This window comes from Argiope bruennichi, chromosome X2, assembly GCF_947563725.1.
Source record: "Argiope bruennichi chromosome X2, qqArgBrue1.1, whole genome shotgun sequence".
NCBI lineage: Eukaryota > Metazoa > Arthropoda > Arachnida > Araneae > Araneidae > Argiope > Argiope bruennichi.
This window is the reverse complement of record NC_079163.1, coordinates 104,659,197-104,680,925: the sequence shown is the minus strand read 5'-3', so window position 1 is coordinate 104,680,925 and position 21,729 is coordinate 104,659,197. Positions and strand designations below refer to the sequence as shown.

The following is a 21,729-nucleotide window of genomic DNA, read 5'->3' as shown; positions in this document are numbered from 1 at the left end:
TGATTTTATTTTTAAGTAAGAAAAAGTGGCCATATAAATTGTACATAATATATATCTTTAAAAATTGAATGAATTTTTGGATTATTTTTAGTTAGAATTTCACTTGAGTGGAAGTTTTTTATAGTCGAATGAACCTTCCTACTTCACAGTATTTTGATTCCACGTTATTCTGAGTACACATTTTCTATATAAAAAAATTACAGCTCTTAAAAATCGTATTTCACGAATAAAAATCCTCACATAATATTAATTACTTGTACATTCCTCATATAGAATGATTGTTAACCTTTCTTTAAGCTTTTTTGCTTTTATAATTAATAAAAATTATAATGTAATCCAATAAAAATTGTAAATAGAGAGAAATTAAATTAAATTAAATAATTAAACCATTTAATGTAATAATCTCATTTATAATCAAAGGAGAAATGCCGTGAATTGAAAAAAAATTATTTGTTTCAAGCAGTATTTCAGTATACTTTATTAGTAAAAATTACATAATTTGAAAAAAAATTCCGAAGTTTAACTTATTTCAAATTTTTATTCTTTGTTATTTACATACAAAATGATTTCGATATAACAAGAAAGCAAATAGCCTTGAAAGAGAAAGTTCCTAATTATGTTTTTCTTGCAAAGGAACTAAATTGTGTTGAAGTAGTTTTAAATGTTACACGCGCATGAAATGAGCATGTAATATTTGTACACGCATCATCTCAGAATCCTCTTTAATTCACTCCTTTTCACATACAATACTTTTTAATTCGAATTAATATCACTTATTCGCAACCATGTGTGCTTATTTTAGAAAGTAAGCTAAAACTTTAGCCTTGACATATTCAGAAAATTTTTTAACAGTGTAAGCTCTTTAATTAAAGTTTAAAACACAAAGTGGAATTGTTACGACAAAATATTTGAAATCAGCGAGTTTTAACTAAAATATAAAGGGTGTCCCAAAATTCACACAAGATTTGAATTTGCCACCATTCGTGCGGTAAAGTGTTGGCAACCCTATTAAAAAACCCATTTGATAGCTGATAGTTAGGGTTAATAAAAATGGAGAGTTACACGATAGAACAACTTGTTAACGCAAGATTTGAATTTAAAAAATAAATAATAATAATAATAATAATAAAACAGTTTTTTTTCTTTAAATTGTTACATTTTTATTCGATCGTAAAGTACAAAGGATAGGGCTATGTACGGAAAAACACATACGGCAAATTGTCTACAAGGCTTTCTGACACATGCGCATTCTTTTGTGGAAATTTTCCATGATCATTTTGCATTAAGGTGGCTGAGTTTCGTTGATGCAGCATTGAATTTTAATTTTTTCCCTCAACGTACGCGTGTTGTGGGCATAGACTTTTGATTTCAAATAAACCCATAAAAAGAAATTCATTGGTGTTAAATTATACTATCTAGGGGTCAATTCTCAAACTTTCGAACTACGGCCGCCAGGCTTTCATTATTTTTGAAAAATCGTTCAACAATAAAAATACGTTCTTCTATCGTGTATTTTTGCTAACCCTAAACTATCAGCTGTCAAATGATTTTTTAAATAGGATTGCCAGCACTTTACTGCAGGAATGGTGACACATTCAAATCATGCGTTAATTTTGGGGCATCCTTTATAAACATATTTAAATTCGTATTTCAGATGTGAGGACGAAAGAGTTCATCATCGTCTATTTTTTTTTTTCTGGAGCAATGGGGAAAATTGCATAAAGAGCATGGCTATTTTATTTGGTAGAAAATCTGAGATTAATGTTATAAATATGTGATCTGATGGCTGTAATTCAAAAAATGTAATACAAGAATATTATTATTTGAGTTTTCATATTTAAAATCGAAATTTACAATTATATTTATTCTACATAATTCCAAAGAATTCAAAAGCTTTTATTTAAATTTTGCCCAGTTTTATGAATCATCAAAAAGATTTTAGCAAAGTTTGGTGTAAATTAATCAAAAACTAACATTTTTATCAAAAATAGTTTTTTGTTTAATAGAAAAGCGTATTCTATCTTTAGTGTTGCCATTCCAGTTAAATGAAAATATAAATATCCAAAGTTATTTTAATTATTTATTTTTAACTCCGAGTTGTCACGGCATTGTCAGATTAAAATTTGCATTATTCTTTAGTTTATTAATATTTTATAGAAAAAATGATGTCGATGTTTTAGTCTGTAATTTTCTGAGATTAAATAATTGTTTGGTACAACTGATACTCTCATTTTGATTAAAAATAAAGTTGTAGGTTATAAGAGGAATTTTTGTATTACAATATTTTAATATAGTATTAGTATTTTAGTATAATACTATATAAAAGTTTAAAAAATATTTTTTTTTTAAATGTATCTATTTACCTAACAATTGGAATACCGTCGAATGATAATTTTTTTTTTTTATATTTTCTATTATATTATGTCATTAACAATAATATGATGCGAGACAATTGTAATCTTTGCTGTATAAATTTTTTATGCTATAAATAATTTAAATTTTTCTCACGAATATTGTTGCATAGGAAAGATTTAAGTGAAGATTTCGTGGCAAATGATTAATTTTTGAAATGAAGAAAAACATAGAAATATTTAACTAGATCAACGTCGGGCATATTAGCGGGTAAAAAATAAAAATACCAACTTCCTTAAAAAATTACTTATCCTTATCTAAATTATTTGAGATTATTTTAGACCCAGTTCCTGTTCTACAGAGTTATTTTCCCGATCGAATCTTTCATTCTAACTACAAGACTGCTTATTTTCCAGTCTGGTTATAAAAAATATAGAGAGAGATCATCAATAGATAAAATTTCAAAAAAATTTATAAGGACGTAACCTCATTCGATATGAGAAAAGAAAACTTATGTTTATGACTCAATCTATACATATTTGGCAGGTGTTTCCATTTGTACGTGTTAAAAAGCCATCTCAAACGAACTGTCAGGAATTGTTCAACGTTGCAATTATGTATGTAGCTACCAATTACTGCATCATATTATTTCAAGTGTCTTCCTTCAGATATGTTTATGACAGCTAAGAAAGACATAAAAAAATAGCTAGGCGTTTTCGAATGCCAGGTTAAAAAATATAAATATCGGAATATTTACAACAACTGAAATTCAGCTGCATGAAGACAGACACTGTAAAAAAAGCTTCATTCCTTGCAAGAAACATTATAGAATAGAATCCTTTTTTGCATTGATACTAAATTTTTAAAAAAAAAATCCAGTAAAGCAAGAAAGCGCAACAAAAAAAGAAAAGAATTCCAATAAATAAATCCTTATAACTAAAATAATAATTAAAAAAGAACACAGATTGGCCATGAATTGCTTTATCTGTTTGGAGGCATCTGCAGTTAAAACTAGCGTATGGAATAAAACCAAATTTGATATGTAAACTGTGGGAGGTATAAGCAGATGAATTCCATGAAAATCATAATAAATAAATAATTAAGTAACAATTTTAAAAAAGCATCCAAAGTTACCGATGCATTATCTTGCGCACAAGGTAGAGAAAAATTTGTATGTTGGTCGGAATCCTAATGTTGATTAATAAAAAATTATTATCTGCTAGTTTTCAGTATATCATTCAATTCTGCGTGAGCACTTTTTTTGTCTTTTGAATGTCAATGAAATTTTACCACATACACCATATCCATTTCCCATTTATCCATCGTAATTATGGACCCGTTTTACTTAAAAAAGCGCCAAAATTTCATTAATCACAGACTTTTTTTTTACATTTCTTTTTCTTTCGATTTTTTAAAAAGGAGAGAGAATTCTTCTCGCCATTCCTTCCACAGTCTGAATATAAAATGTGGCTTCATTCCGCCCATTTATTGTAGCTGCAAGTGCTTACAAACAGGGAAAGTTATTTCACGACCACCCTGTACATTGCATTTACGTTTATCTTTTAAAATATTATTGTGTATAAAACAGCTTGGCAACCCCAACCCGCCTAATTAAGGCACACGGGTTAAATTTGAATGACCAGACCGCCATGACAGGATTGGGGGAAACTAAGTTTGAAACGGGCCATCACCGGCCACGGTAACACTTATTCCCGAGGGAAGGATGTCCTTTCATTGTAAGAGGTAGCCGACCCCATCATTTCTATATCCACACCGGTGGAGGAACCATCCACCACGCCGAAAGTTTCTCTTCCTCATATCTGAGGTGCCCCACCCCCCACCTCCAGTGGGAGAGGGTTGTGTATAAAATGTACAAAAAGCATTTTGATAGAAATTATTAAGATGATGAGAAGGAAATTTTAAAAAATTAATTCGAAAAGCAAATCAACTAGAAATAATCTGGTAATACTAAATAAAGGAGGTCAATTTTAGTGTAATATTAAATATTATGAATTTTCGAATTAAACTAAATTTCAGATTCTTTAAGTTCCTGTTCTTGCTTCATTATGAGCGGTTAGAACAATACTGGGTTTCCATAATTTTGCGTGGCTAACTTTCATATTATCTTTTTCATAAAACCTTGTGTATTGATCATTCCAGTTATTTTCATTATTCTGCATTTCTCTTATCTATTTTCGAACCAAATGCAAACGACATAATTTTCAGATGTAAATAGAGTCCTGAAACTGTCATGCAACTGAAAAAAGATTGTGAAAAAAACAGATATTTAATAAAACTGATATTACAAATTGTTCTGAATTATTCAGAGTTATGTGAATAGAATTACCATGCGTCATATGGTTGAATTCACAAATTTATGTGCAAATTTAATGCCTTTATAATATCTCTGAATTTTATATTAATTAAATGTTGTTTATCCAAAATATCAGCATTTATCTCCATTAGTTTGCAATAAAATGGTGAAATTTTTATAAATTTTAAGACTGTATTGACGATTGTCCTTATACTAATATAGGTTAAAAGCAAAAATGTTAATCATCGCGTTGTAATAAATAACATTTACTGGTTAAGAAATTAATGAGGACATATCAAAGGATGCAATTATCTCAGTAATAAGAAGAGCTTTTTATGTTTGTGTTTGATTTATGATAAAGCCGTATTGATACAAATTAGTAGATTAAATGAGCGGTTTGATTTAGTTATAAATTTCTTTGAAAGAAATTGAGACATTTTAATTAAAGTAAAGTGGGTGCTGTTGCTTTTTTCATGGTATAATCAATTAAGATGATTATTTAGAAATAATTTTATTTTAAATTTTCAAATTATTAACTGAAGTCATTTAACAGGATAAAATTGATACTATTTTTCATCAATATTGTTATTTATGTTTGCTTCAAATGAAGTGTGCAACTGGTTTGAAGTTAGATTAACGTCTCTTTTTGAAGCTCTCTTTCGACTTTTTTTTTAAATAAGTGAATCATTTATTTTTAAAAAATGTGCTGTAGAACTTGCAAAGGAACAACAAAATTAATTGATATGATTCCCATGCATAACCCAATATGTATAACAAGATTTTCATTAATGAGAATGCTAAATCCGAGAAGAATCATTTATTTACTAATAATAAAGATGACTGTGTGTGTGTGTGTATTTTTGTATGCATGTGCGTATTCGCACATGTCTCTACAGGACAGACAGTTTGTCCTACAGCTACGAAATTTGGCACATATATATTTCGGTGGATGGGAAAGGGCAGCTTGAAGAGATTTTTGAAATTTTATTTGTTTATGTTTTTTGTAATAACTTTTGAAAATATTATTGCGCAAAAATCAATTTTACGCAGCTTCAAAATGTTAAAAAAATAATTCCAATTTAATTGTCGTTCATTTCCTCTATAAATAGACGTTTAAAGCTAAATATTTTGAGCATAATTTTAAACTTATCACTGCTCTAACTGGGTACGGAAATTTTAATTTTATTTTCAAGTGCTTCACTTTGCCTTCTACTGACCTGTGTTCCAGCCGTATTATGGAACACCAAAATACAAAGTACTTGATAATTCACTTCTAAAAGATATGAATAGTCTTGCAATGAAGAGCCTCTCCCTTTCTTTATTTTTGTTCAAAGCAAATAATATTTTATGATAATTTGCTCATTCATTAACAGTGTTTATCCGGGTACTAATTAGATCATAAATTATGTGTATGCTTTGTTCAAAATTCATGTAGTTTTTTGTATATATCTTATGAATTCTAATCAGCTTTCAGCATCTTTTAAATAGCAAAATTGTTTTTGTGTAAAATCTCAATATGGATGTGAATTCAAAAGGAGCACTTCTAAAATCCGGGACGCTACGACAGGTACTTGGTACTTTTCGAAATAGAGATGTTTAAACGTATGACAACCTTGTTATAAAGTAATAAATGAACATTCAACACTTGATTATGCTAATTGATTTTCATTTGGAAACCCGGAATTTTTATTCGGGTGGGGAGGCTAGTTAAAGATGCATGTTTGGGAGTAAGATAACGTACATTCATATTAATGAATAAAATTAAATTGAGGCATTTAAAGTGGCTATAAAAACGGGCGGCACACAACAGAAAACTTTAAAATATTATCTTCTCTTGAACTTATGCAGAAAATGAATGCATTTGTCGTTATTAAAAGAGATTTGACACATAACCTTTGTTATCATTCAGGAAGAAACTTGGATTATATGATAGGCTAAAACATCTTGAATTTCAATGAATGATCGAGTTATATAATTGCAATTGCATTATGGAAGATAAAAAAACACTTTAAAATAACGTTTATTACGACGAATACACTTTTAGAACACACACACACACACACGCTCGCGCGCGCACACACACACAAACACACGCACACGTGTGTGTGTGTGTGCTATTAAATTAAAAGGGCTGATTAAAAATTAACAATATGAGATACCAACTTTTGTTTATCAAATATGTTAGAAAAGTATATATATAATACACTTTGAGATGCTTATTATGTAAGTGAATCATACTTTCCTTATAACTATTTCATTTGAAAATAAATTAAAGCAAATCACTGGTGTTCCACGAAAGGGTATATTATATAATACTGTCATTAGTTGCGTGTTTACTTTAGAGAAGAATAATAAGAATTTTTAAGTTCCATTGCTTTTTTCCATTCCTTTTATTTTTGTTTGTTTTTTGTTTTATGCATGAAAGTCTAGATAGCAAGACTAGACTCAAGATAGAAATAATTTATTGTTCTATTACAGAGAGACACGTTTTTTCTTCTTTTATGACAGTCTATGGATAATATTTCTTTTGAACTATGAGCCTTCATTAATGCGAGTCCAAAACCTTCCAATTACCCTGTCAGAAAAAAGTTCTTATCATTGTGTGAAAACACAGAATGAAAATAAAGTAGCGCTGTCAATTTCCAGGATATCATTTTCTTTCTCCTAATCTGAAGAAGTCAGATCTTTACGCCCTTATTTTGCACCAAGATTCAGATAAAATAACAACCAGCCGAAAAAGCCGATTTCTTTCTTCCCCATGTCTTTGGCTGACGACTTTTTCTATTTGAAGAGGGCCACATATTTACCTAACATCACACTACAGACACATCATAAAATATTGTTGTTGTTGTTGTTCCAACAACAAGTGCTAACATGTCAAACCTTCAAGTCCATTTATCCATCGAAGTCGATAACAAGCAGAGGGGGCGAAAAATGAACGATTGCTGATCAGCCATGTGCACATAAGAAATTGCTCTTCGTTCCTGTCCTGGTCGATCCATCAATTTACTGAAAACTGGACATCAGTAAATTATGTAGCATCATGTGAGTCTTTATATCAATATTAAACTATGGTAATCAGAGGTCAAACTAGCAAACTATACAATAAATACAACACTGTACCAAGTTTCATTGAAAAATATTGAATCATATAGTTTAGAACTCAAATTTTCAAATATTTGGACTAGAGGAGAAATACAGAACGAGTAATTTTTTCTTAATTCTATCAAATGTATGCAATTTGCTCTTAAGAATTACTATAGACTTGAAGCAAGTAATTCCTTCCCGTTTGAAATAAATTTGAAGTGAGTATCAAGATAATTTATATATTTATGAAAAGATTTTCATTTCGCAAAATATTAAACTGCTATGAAATTATTTCAATTTTCCTTGAATTTAATTCTACAAATTTCTGGGGAATAAATCATTCTTATATTTCCTCTAAAATTGTTTTTAAAAAAATCTTTGTATTTTCAATCAAATAAAAATTTTAAATCTAAGTTTCTAATAATTTGAATACTCTAAGCTTTTAACCAAAACTGCTTAAATAACCAAAATGAAATAAAATATTAAAATTATTAAAATATGAAAATCGAAGCCCCTTGATATATTCATGACAACGGTAATGCTTTGTTACTCTGAAATAAAAAAAAAGTATTAAAGTAAAAAAAAAAAATGAAAGATAGAATTTTTAATTAAAAAAGATATAATAATTTAAATATGATCTCATATGTTTCTCAGATATTTAAAATAAAATATCAGGTCTTTCATTAACTTTGATTTCCATAAGTGTAATTTGCAATATTAAAATTAATCATTTTGATTAAACGTAACCAGTAATTACGAATGTGCATTCAAAACCACGAAATACATGATATGATCACATTTAGAACAAAAAAAAATTATAGAATATTAAATATTAGAACAAGACTTGCAGGAGGTGCATTCCAAGTGTTTTACCTCTCTACTCCGAATCATTTGTATTGAGACCTCACCTACATAATGTATGCATTCTTAATTATCTATTCACCTCCTTCTTCGCGATAAACTAATTTATCATTTCTGTTTTTCATCAGTGAAAAACATCTCAATCAAAACTTGACTCTCTCTGCAAAAAAGACGTAATTTCAAATAAATCATTTAACATCGCATGTGCAAAAGGGATGCGCGAGATTATAACGTACTGAATTACAAGTTTTCATAACGGCCATGAAATTAACCTGTTAAGAGAAACGACGAAAATATATTGCTTATTTTTGCCTACCGTATTGCCAACGGCCTAACGTGATGTGTACAGGTCATTAATAGGACGAAATAATACTAAAATACGCGCTACTATCATCTCAAAGTGGGCTACAGAAAAAAAAAATCCTTGCTCTCTGAAAAAAAATCGAAGAAAAGACAAAGAAAATTATTGGCTGTAGTAATTGGACAAAAAATACATAATCAAAAAGTGAGAATGAAAACTCCCTTGTTTTGCCTCATAATTATTTGAACACTTATCACGGGTTTTCCCAACCCAGCTTCTTCGAGATCTTTCCTGAACTTAAAAGGATTTTTAAACCTGTTCTACTTGTAAAAGTACTCACATAAATACAATTTTTTATTTTGTTTCGTCGTAAATATTTCAGCATTCAACTAAATGTTTGTTGGTCAGAAGAGAAAAAAAAGATGTTTTTCATGAAAAGACTCATTCATTGCATAAGCCAATTAATTCTTACAATTTTAATGCCTTGCAGCTTATTTGATTTAACAACTGATTGTGACCCAATCTTAAATATTTTTGAAATGCTTTTAATTATTTTTTGCTAATTAATTATGCCAATATTGTATAAAACTAGAAGTACTGAAGGTAATATTATAAAATCCTAAATGGTAGAAAAACATTTCCGAGTTGCAGCTGAATCCATCATTACTGTTGTCCCTTTATTTTACATTCATTTGATTTATATCAATGTTTTTTTATTACGTCATGTGTTTTGCATAATAGCTAAGAAAGAATCGAGTAACATTTTTTTGAGTTTTGCAATTGCAATAATTAACATTGTTGTTTTGAAGGTAATAATCTGTAAGGGCCGATAGCACTAATAGTATGCACTCCTATGAATTTGTCGTCATCTGATAATGGCTAGAAATTACGAAGTATATTTCAAAATAGCCCTCGTGAACACTTTTATGTCAAACCAAAAAAATAAAGCACATGCACAGTTAATGAAATTCTGAAAGGCAGAGCAGTGCTATAAACAAAAAAAAAAAAAAAAAAAACCCTAGGCATTTGATTTTTTACTCCTTTACATGTGAATGGTTTTTTATACTAGTCCGTGCCACTTTTATTGCAAAACAAAAGTTTCGGAAATGGTGAAAATCGAAAAGAACAGAAATATAAATTAAATTGAACAGAAATTACAGATGTTAGAAAAGTAATTCACAATTTGCATGTAAATAAAATATTACCCATGTTATTTGAGTGTATATTAACATATAAAAAAACAGGATAAATTCGTATCACTAAAAATTGAGCAATTACAATTTTACAAAAAGTAATTCAGAGTTAAAAGATTTTGACATAAGATATTTAAATAATTGTTATACCATTGTATGTCTCTTGAGGTGAACTTAATGAGTTTGAGCTGAATATTTGATGGATTGTTGGATATTTGATTTGATAATGGAATGTCATAAATCAAGCACAACCGACATCGAAATTTCCATCCTTCAAAGAGTATCATATGACTTTTTATCACATGTCAGTTATTTATTCCTGATTGTCTGCTGTCTTATCTCGAGTTAATGCTGACGGAAAATGTGAATCCAAAATTTGTTGTTAGAAGTTGATATAGTTCAGTCAGTAGTCGTATTGAACGAACTAAATAGATTTATCCAAATAACCAGGAAAGAAAATTGACCAAAACATTCGTATACTTTTAATAAAATTTCTAAAGAATAAAAGACTCAAATGTGAAATAAAACTTCAGAAAGAGGAAATGACGAATACAAATGCGACAGAAAACAGATTTTAAAGCACGAATTTAGCTCGTATAGTATGCAAGTACACATTAGGAAATTACTGGGCAAGTACGCAACAAGAACATGGATTTTAATGTGTGAATATAACTCATAAGCAACTCTGTTTTTCTCTTATATAGACACATTACATGTAGAATAGATGTTTTTTTAACAAATAAAACTACTCTATGGTTTAGGATCATTATTTGGAAAATTCTATTTTATCCAATTACTCTTTATAACATTAAACATATAAAGAATTATTAAGTTCAAATGCGAGATTGAAAAAATTTTATCCGAGAAAAGTATTCATTAAAAAAATAAGAATCGGTTACTAATTCGTTCTGCTTTACTATTCAGAAATAATTAAAGTTCCATGAGGTGTTTAAAATTAATTGTTCTGCGGGAATATTTTTTCTGTTTTTGTGAAATAATGACAAAAGCAGGGGAATTAAGACTAATTACTGTGTATCATTGTTTTAAAAACATATTATCTATTCTAATTTCAATGAAATAAAACCATACAAAATGAGCGAAAGCCTTTATTCGATTAATAATTTAATACATGAAAGAAACTGATCCTGAATAGAGTGAAACATTTTATAACGTGATGAAATAACAAGTCCTTAAAACTCAAAGGAATTATTGCTTTCAAAAATTTTTCACTGAAAACATATCATATTTCTTGCAGAAGTCTACTGTCAAGTTAATACAAAATAAACGTCAGCATCTATATCATTATACATCTCATACGTCGACTAACTTTTCAAAGAACATAATTCGAAAATTCGTTTTTCTTCATGTCCTTCATGAATTAAAACTTTCTCATAAACAATTCGTAGCTTAGCAATTCTACGACATTTTGATATGTCTAGACCAAACCATATCCAAAACAATTCATTGCTTAGCAACGTCAGGAAAAGAGTTACCCAAGCAGTTGTTTGCTCTTTTATGTAAAGAAACTGAGGATTATATTGTCAATCATAGTTATTTTTGCTTTCATTATTTTTGCAAAATTACCATTCCTGTGTTTTTATGTCGGGTTTTGTGTTTTCATTGCTGATTTTTTAATGCAAGAATAAGATGGATTATCAAAGTCAAAACGACTGGAGACATTCATTTGTAACAAGGCCTTGTCATATCTCAGTTTTGATATAAAAGTTTGTATTTTCCCAATTTTTAAAGATAAGGTATTCCAACTTGTGAAGAAATTAAAACTAAATTGTTGTCTTTGTACAAAATTAATTTTGAAAATTTCTTGCGATTATCGAATTACTTCGAAGATTTCGCATAGATTTCTCTTTCAATAAATACATCAGAAAAGTAGTTCATATGAGGGCAATGTCCAAGATTTACGCTTTTACTTTATTGGTGATTAGTATTCTTTTCATAGAATTCGGATTTCTTTGTCCCAGGATGTTTACTCTAACCGTATCTTAATAGTTAATTTCCAAACCAATTATATAATGCTCTAAATGACAAAAAATATATATATATTATGTTGTTGGAGTAAATATATGTACTGTTTAAAAATGTAAGTCTTTGTATTTTTATATAGTCTCCCAACAATATTTAATAAAATATTAATGACATGCCAATATTTTAAACAAATCGTAAAGTACTCTCTTCTTGGATCAAAACAAACTGAGTTAACAATTTTATATAAGTTTATATCATTTCAATATAACAGTTTTATATAAGTTTAAACCCCTTCAATGACCGTCTGGATCTTCCACCTGAAAGTAGTTGAATAACTTAAAATTATGAAATTCAAAGCTTCATAATTGTATGTCTTTTCTCTTACAGATGGTGCACTAAATAGTTTTTGCTGAGGAAAATTGATAGCACATTCTGCATTCTAGTATCACTTTTATAAAATAGACTAGGATTATAAAAAAGACTATTTTTTTCCATGAATTATCATCAAATATTCTGAATCATCCTATATTCCAAAATCTGTGTCAAATTAGTTAAGTTGAAGATACATTATCATAAAATAACATTGGAGCATGAATAACTCTTGATAAATCTGCAATTTATCTAGTAATATAAACCATAAGCTCTCACACTCATTGTTATGGCCTTTAAAAAATCAATATATGTATCTGTATAGAAAAGACTTTAATTTAAAAGTAAAAATAGCAACCATCTTAAAACACATTTTAACTCTCTTTTAATTATTTTTTATTCAAAATTCAGGATATATAATTAAAACAAATTCTTTTTAAATTAATATATTTTGCGAATAATTATTTAAATGTTTTATAATTGTTCATTACTTAATTGAACAGCTAAAGAAATGAAAAAGAAATAAGCTGCTTCTGTAATTCGAAAACTTTAAAACATCCATAATATATCATTTTCTTAGACCATAACCTATAATAAACATGACTTTCGAAGATAAATGAATATTAAGCAAAACATTATCTTTTTAAAATTTAAAGAAAAATTTCAATTTTTAAAAAATATTCCCATATTCGTTTCATAAAAGAATAACTATGTTGCTAAACCTTTAAAGAGCAGCATTTGTCTATTTACAATCTGTTTGAATTCAAAGACTCTGTTTTGTTCCAAAGCTGATCAAATATAATATACTACTTGCACAAATAAAATTTTAAATGATGCCTCACTGTTCCCGTAAAAAAACTTTTACATGGAATTTCGAGACTTTGTACTCTTTATAATAGAGTTAATTTAAAGTATAAAAGAAGGATATTTATTACCCTTCAACTTTTAATCGTCATTATTACTCCTGGGAATAATAGCTCAGTTTTTCAAAAATCAATTTTTCATTGTTACGTCGTCTCTGAAATGTTCCAAATAACGACATCAATATAAGTACATCATGTTATTAGAGCATGAAATTAGTTGGGAGTAAGAAATATTTTTCAAGTTATATTCTATAAAGCGGAATCTTTTATTCGTTAACTAGCAAGGCAATAAAAAACTTTAAAGTATCATGCATGAATGAAAGCAATAAAGTTTACAAGATCTACTTGAAAAATTAAGAAATCCTGTTTAACTATACTCCTGTTTAGGATCATACCCATTAAATACATTTATTGAATGATAAATATAACTTTTTAAACATTTAGTATTTGATTATACTCATTAGTATATTTTTTCTCGGCAAAAAAAAAGGATTTTTCATTTTTTTCCAATAGTTAAATTAAAAATAAAACTCAGAGAAACGAAACAATTCGAAACAAAATTCATATGAGAAAAGAAAAGAAAATGTTTCAATTACGTATTTCCGCCTTATTTTTATTGGTTAAAAAAAAGAAGGTGGAGTTTAAACTTCAGTACTATAGAATTTATGTTTTTATTGGGGTAGATATTTAAGATGCAAGTATAATTAATCACAGAATTTTAAAGAATGGACGTTCACCTCATCATAAATAATAATAATGTACAGAGTATTTAAGTACTAAACGACATTCCTCGAACCTGCCAATTTAAATAAAACATTTTAATTTCTTTATTTTTGTTATTGTGCGCATGAAATAAGCATAGAAAAGTTATTCCATGTTTTTATGACAGTTATATATTCTGTAATATAGAATAGCATCAATTATTTTATTCCAATAAATAAAAATCTAATTCCTAAAAATCTAAATAAAAATCTAATTCCAATAAATAAAAAAATCTTCCAATAAATAAAGATCTAATAAATAAAAAAAACACCATATTAAGTTACTAGGATTACAAAGTATATATATATATATATATATATATATATATATATATATATATATATATATATATCGAAAGATCTAATAAATAAAAAAAAAACTTTTAATAGTTAACGGTTTTTACATTCATTTGAATTTTTGGCTAGATTTTAATATTTAATATATAGTTATTACAAATGGATTATGTTAATTTATGTGGTTATTTAATTATTAAAATTTATTATGAGGATTTTTAAAATCAGTTTTTCCTCTTAACAAGCGGCGCCACTGGTGTGTAATCTAAATTCAATTAAATAAATCCATTTACTAATAATTAAATTTTAAAAATATTAAAATAATTTATTGTTATCGAGAATATATAACTGCACAAAATTTCAAAACTCTAACCCAGCAAAAAAGTAGTGAAAATTTGTTTGCAGAATTTCTTCTTTAAATGTATGTAATAAATCGTGTATAAATAAAGTGTATCAAAATATTGAGAACGAATGCCTTGATTTCTGTCTTTGAAAAATTGTAAGTATGTTTCTATCTATATATGAAACAAAAGAACAAAAATAGAAAAATACTAGCGCAAATATTTGGCTGTCAAATGAAAGGTGATATATAATTTGTTAGGCCATGTTATAACAATGACTTTTTACTGTACATACCTCTGTAACGAAACATCATTTAAATATCCCACATTGTGCATTTTGGAATCTAGAAAATAAATGTCCTACTCACTAAAGAGCTATAAACTTTGAATTTAATGATGATTACTAAACTTTTATAATTCCAAAATTAAAAAGCATTTGATGTTCTGTAAAGAAACTTGCTATTCCAGTAAACCAGTTCCAGTTGTACGCATTTATCGAATGATTAGTCAAAAATTATACAAAATTATGATTAATAAATAAACTAGGATAGTTCTTTTTAATAAAATTCAAGTCATTTATTTAAAAAAAATGTTGTTATGAGGACTTTTAAAAATATTCAACCGCGTTTTGGCATAAAATATAACCAATGAAAAGGAAGAAAATGCTAGTACTAAATAATTTTACGACGAATTGTTGTGTTAATATTATTATGCTATATATTAGAAACACCTTAGACTATGAAAGCTTTAGGTACACTGAAATAAAGTACTAAATATTTTATATATTAATTATTTTAATTAATTTGTCCGTATATTGCCTTAATTTTTTAACAAAAAAATGACTTAACAGCAGTGATGAAACTTCCAACACAATAAACGAGACTCTATCTTAACCACAAAAAGGAATCCGCCATGAAATACCCTCAGGTCGATTCTTAGAATTCATTTCCATAGCGTACTTACAGTCTGAAAACTTGATTCACATTATCTTGAATAAATAGATCTTCGGTGTTCTAGAGGGCATTTTCTTGTGTTGTATCATCTCAATAATAAAAATTCGATACGATATTCTGTGCTTTTGAATTATAGTAATCAAGCATGATTCAGTTGATGATTGGCTTTAGATACTTAATGACAGTATAAAACTTAATAGCACCCATTTTTAAAAATATCTATCCTTTATACGTTCAGGTAGGGTAACACAATCATAGGCTATAGCATCACTGCTTGCAATTATCAAACCATTTTTAAACATAATTTTATAGATCATATCTAGACTTCTATCAGATTTTGAAGAAATTATGTAGTTTCTGTTTCAATAACTGCTCATAGAATTTGCAGATAATGAAACAGAAACTATGAAAATTAATCCCGTAGTTCTCTCCTGAGAGTGAATTACGTCAAAGATAAAATTCCTTTTAAAAATGATAGCAAAAGAAAATTAATTAGGCATAATAATTTGATCAGAAATTAAGTAAATGAAAAAAAAAATATTACTCCCTTTGCGTTTTCTGTAAATTTACTCTACATTTTTATTTCTTTTTTGAGATTAATGGACTTTCTCAACCATATTGAAAGGAGACTTCTAATATAGCTTTGGTAACATGCCAAACATTAAAAAAAAACATGAAAATATTTGTATATAAAATTGCGTCAAATAACCCAGAAAATTACTTAATCTACAAATATGGTTTCGGATAAGCGCTCTGCCGGAAAATGTCATATTAGTCAAATATCCTACTCCCTTTAATAACACAAAATAAATTATGTTTTTAAGGCAAACATTATCTATCATATAAAATATTGCGATCTCAAGCGTTTATTTTAGAGTATGTGATATAAAATAAACGGGAAACAGTATATTAAAAAATGAATAAATATTTTTCGTTTCCTTTAAAAAAGGACATTAGCCGCCTGTAATTGACTTTTATTTTAGTCCAAAATGGAAAAGAAAATGAAATTAATAAGCTTGTAAGGTTTTCTTTTTTTTACAGTCATTTTTCCTTCTAATGTTAAAAACACATGGTGTTGACAAAACATATTTTTTTTAAAAGTAAAAGACAATCAAGAATGTATGATAAGCTGATCTAAGCATTTTTTCATCTGTCCGTAGAAAAAACAAAACAATTATGAGCGTTTTTGATAAACGGACGTTGTCCTGAGCATCTGGAAGGAAAATTTAAACATAACATCACGGGAAATAAATTACTTTCTTGAATTGTTAAGCTAAATATTTTATTTATAAAGAGAAGTTCAAAATTATGTTTAGATATCAATTTTTAACCTCATCTTGTTGGCAAACTTTTAATTTGAATGGTATTTGATGTTTAAAGTCATGACACTTAAAATTATGTTTAAATCCAACGACTCATAAACAGTAAATATGTCTAGACAATTATAAAAGTTTTATCATGATAATTTTTATAGGCTGGTATGTATCAGTAAATTGAGTCACGATCCATGCAAGATAAAATTAAAAAAAAAAAAAAAACTGTTCAAAACGTTGAACCGGGTAAGTCGTTGAACTTAAAACTAACAAATTTGACGTAGTTATTTCACGATTAATTGATTTAATTAGATTTTTAATTAAAATTAATCAAAATTTTGAAACTTTTCCTCAGTCAGTTCATAGCATATTAGTACACATAAATTTTACAATACATTAAAATTATATGCTTTTCGATTATATCAATTTTTTGAATATAACCGTTTTATATCATTTTAATAAATATGTAAAAAAATATTTTAAAGAAAAATTTAGTGATTGTATTCATAGCCATAAGCGTTGCGATAGTTTTACATACCTTTTTTTTTGTGCGCGTTATAGCTGCTTTATAATTAAGAATAAATTTCAGAAACAAAATTTTGATGAATGATTAAAGCCAACAACATTATCATGCTATTATGTTCCGGATTAAAGGCTAGAATCTCCTTTAAGTTTTTGATAAATGGAAGCTGTCGAGAGCATCAACAAAGACAATTCATTCATCGCAGCAATGTTACTACTTCTTTTCAGTAGTTAAATTTTGCACATTCTGTAAACTGTTCAAACTTGTTTTTAGATGCCATATATTAATTCAAACTTTTGATTTAGATGCTTTTACTGTTATTGAAAAACACAATGGATAAAATGACCTCAAGACTCAAAAATTTCCTTATAGTTTATTTTGAGATAATGTAATATATTTAAGATATTAACATCTCTTCCTTTTTTAAATTTTTCAGTTCATAAAAAAATTGTAAGTTTTTCTTTCTCATAGATTTAAATTCTTTTTTTATATGTAATAATTAAAAATAACTGTTCATATTACTTTAATTTCACAAAAGCAATGTTAGAAAAATTATTATCTATATTATTTTTAAAAAAGGATACTTATCTATCATGAAATTTATTATAAATATATTTTCGTAGCTCCACTCTATAAAAGTCCTTAAAATTCCTTAATTCCTTAATTTTTTGAAATTTTGATTAAAATTTTAATAAACTCAAAATTAAGTGAAATTTCCGCGTTTCTCTGCATTAACTTCCACCTATATATCACATCACAGAAATAATTTTTACATCATCTCAAAAAATTATCTTTTTAATGATCCCAATTTTTTAACATATGAATTAAGTTTCTATTTTTAATCAATTTTTAAAAATATTTTCCAATGATTAATTTTGTACAGCTATTAAAGATAAATTTTAAATGTGACCATTCAAATCATATATATTGATAATTCAAAAGTTCAATGTAATATAGTATTATATATAGTATAGTATAGTTTAATGTATATATAGGATATCCACTATAATGAGGTCTCAACAGCTGATTTCTAAATCTTAAGTAATAGGCATGTACATTGTACATCTGATAAAAAAGGGTCTTAAAGAAATAAATAATGATTTTTTATGTAGTTTGAATCAAGTAAATAAGGATATTTTATTTAATTTTAGTCAATGAATGCTCTGATGAATTACGAATGTTATATTTTTATACAAACTGACTATTTGCGAATAAATTTGATTGTTATGAAAATTTGAATATCACTATTCTATAAAAACGCCCGTTAGACTTCTCCGTCGACCATCTTCAATAAAATGCAATAATTAGCTAACTATCCAATGGCCTAAAATAATGAAATTTTTTATTCTCACTGAATAAGATTCACAGGAATTACTGAATAAGTTTCAAAGGATCGAAGGACTGTATAAAATTTAAACTTCATAACTGCTTTCAGAAGTACATTTCTTGACAGAAATAAAATATTTGTTACGTCATTTGAATCTTTTTGAAAGTGAAACTGAATTTTATGGTGAATCAGAATTTTTTTTTTTTGTGTGTGTGTGTGTAACTAGCTAGTACCCGGTGTGTTGCAGGGGCAGAAGAAATAATTTTGGAAATATCGTTTGAAATTTGAAATAGCTATCTTGTTTAATTAGGAATGATAGAAAGAATGATATTTATTTTCTTATCGGCAATGAATACATCCATTGAAATTGAATGATATATAAAAGAGAAGTATAAATAATAGTTATTCTATTTTTTTTCTTTATTATTCAAGTATACTTTAGAGTAGACAATATATTTTGTTTTCCCGTCTTCAGCAAATACAAATAAATCTCTTGGCTGTTCACCCTGTGAACATGCAACTGGCCATGTGAAAACATCGATTTTCTAGGTTCAAAGCAGGTAAAATTTTATCGCCATCGTATGAACAGTACGGCAGCGCATAAAACACGAACAAACAAAAATCCATTTTTATATATTAGATTAATTGAGATGTTCATTAAATTATAAAAAAAAATATTCTGTTGTACAATTAAGATTTCAATGCTGAAGTATTCGCTTTTCTGTACACATATTGAAAAAATATATATGTTTGAGTACGGCAACAAAATATTTTTTTTCATTTACTGAAGTTTTATCACTTCCGTTTTAATTTCAAATTTAAATCCTACGGGAAATAAGAGAAAATTATAGAGATACATAGTATAACAAACAGAATATTTTTATAATATTTTGGGTTATTTTACTATTAAAATTTGAAGCTTAAAATTATTTTGCTGAGGAAGATATTAAGAGATCTAGTTACATTAAATATTTAATTCAAAATTTTAACTAGCATTAATCCTGGGGAACCAGCTGGTCATCATAGATGGCTAGATTTTTTTATATAAAAAAATGAATGCCTTCTTTTTGGCACACAGCGACAAAATGTTTTTGAAAGTAACAAATCGAGTGATACTCTGCCTCAGTTTCCAGAAAACATCTTCTCCACGTTTTCCTTTTTTCTGTTTTATTTGTTTATTATTTTGACCCTAAAGAGAGTCATATATTGGGGATTTTAACTTTTGATTGGTTCTCAAAAATATATGAAGTCAAATTTTACAATCCAATGTACAGAATGTTTCGAAGCTCCTGGTAAAATTTTAAATGATGATAAAATTCTCTTAAAGAAGCTTAAGACGTCGTAAAATACATAATAGTAACTCAAGCGTTTCCTACTAGCAGAAGTCTCATCGTTTGGGAAAAACAACCAATCGGTTTCTCATGATTGGACTTTTCTATGAGATCAAATAAAGCATGTCAGCTACGATGACAATTCTGATAATAATGTTGATTACCTTACGGTCAGAACTTCTGTAACTACATTGCTTAGGATTTTTATTATTAACAAGTCTTATCTCACAACATTATGTATATAAACTCAACATTATATGAGCTCGAGGACAATTTAAAGAGTTCATCGATGATGTCATACTTTAAACAATTTCTTTAATCATTTCAGTAAAATATGTTCTTTAAATTCATCGATTTCTTTCATTCTTTTTCTATCATTCTACCATTATCTCATCAGAGGCAGTGTCATAGTCAATGAGTTTCTATCGAGGTATGACTATTGTTATTTAAAAACATTTCCCATCACCCCGCCCCTTTAGAAGTGAAATAACGTCGACTGAGATAATTTTTGGGAACTCTTTGCACTTACTTTGGCATTGCAAAGTACATATAAACGTACATATTGGAGCGATACAGAGAAGATCAGTATTCCTTAGGGGCAAAAATGACTCATTTTTATGCTATAAAGCCAAAGGGTTCAGCTGAGTTTTCTGAGTGATTGATGAATAAATCCTCCTTTAAGGACAGCGAATCTATTGCCAGTAATGCTCCGCCACTTGAATTATGGTAATTAAAGCTTATCTATATATTTTCAATTATATTTTAAAGTTTTTAAAGCATCAAATTTTTTAAACCGCTCTATATGTGAGAAGTCTAAGTTTTACCAAATTCAAATCATCATAAATATCTATATATTTCCAATATATTTTACTTGTTAAATCTTTGGTAAAAAGATCTTTCGTTTGATTGGTATCCAAAGAAAAAAGCGAAAGTCTTTTTAATTATGACGCGATGACTGAAGGTTATATCAATCTTTGCATAACATAATTATAAAGTTATAATATCCATTATCACAGAACAATTTTGAATCTGTTTTATAGCAAGGACCTATTTCTTTAATTCTTTGCGGATGTAGTCAACGTTATTAGATAGCGGCTCAAAATTATGAGGTCCATCCCAAAACAGTCCTCGTGTCGCTTGAAATCAGAATGTAAATTGTACTAAACTAAGCTTTAATTTTTTGATTAGAGATTTTAATTATGTCCTTTCCATGGTTCATGAAGAGTTAAAATTCTGTTTTAGTGAGGTGCATTAAAATATTGATCGCAAATAGTAATAATATTAATAATAAAACTCACAATACTTGAGATAATTTTAAAATTTATTTTAAATTCAACGTTTACTTGTATTATGAATATATCCGAACCAAACCAAAAAATAATATGGAATACTGTTTACAATCATTCTAATTATATTTATTACACAAAAAATATTTATTGAAAGAGTTTTAAACAGTGCTTTTAGAAGTTAATCAAATTCACTAAAGGCTTGGCTTTTTATTTCAAAGATGGAAGAACTGTGCACAAAATACGCCAATGAATTCGTTCTGGCTGTGAACAACTG

The 21,729-nt window shown here is 27.6% G+C and overlaps 1 pseudogene; it reads left to right on the top strand.

Annotated features, from left to right (window-relative positions):
* Positions 1–20,553: 20,553 nt before the first annotated feature.
* LOC129961118 (U4 spliceosomal RNA) lies at positions 20,554–20,744 on the top strand (annotated as a pseudogene).
* Positions 20,745–21,729: the final 985 nt, after the last annotated feature.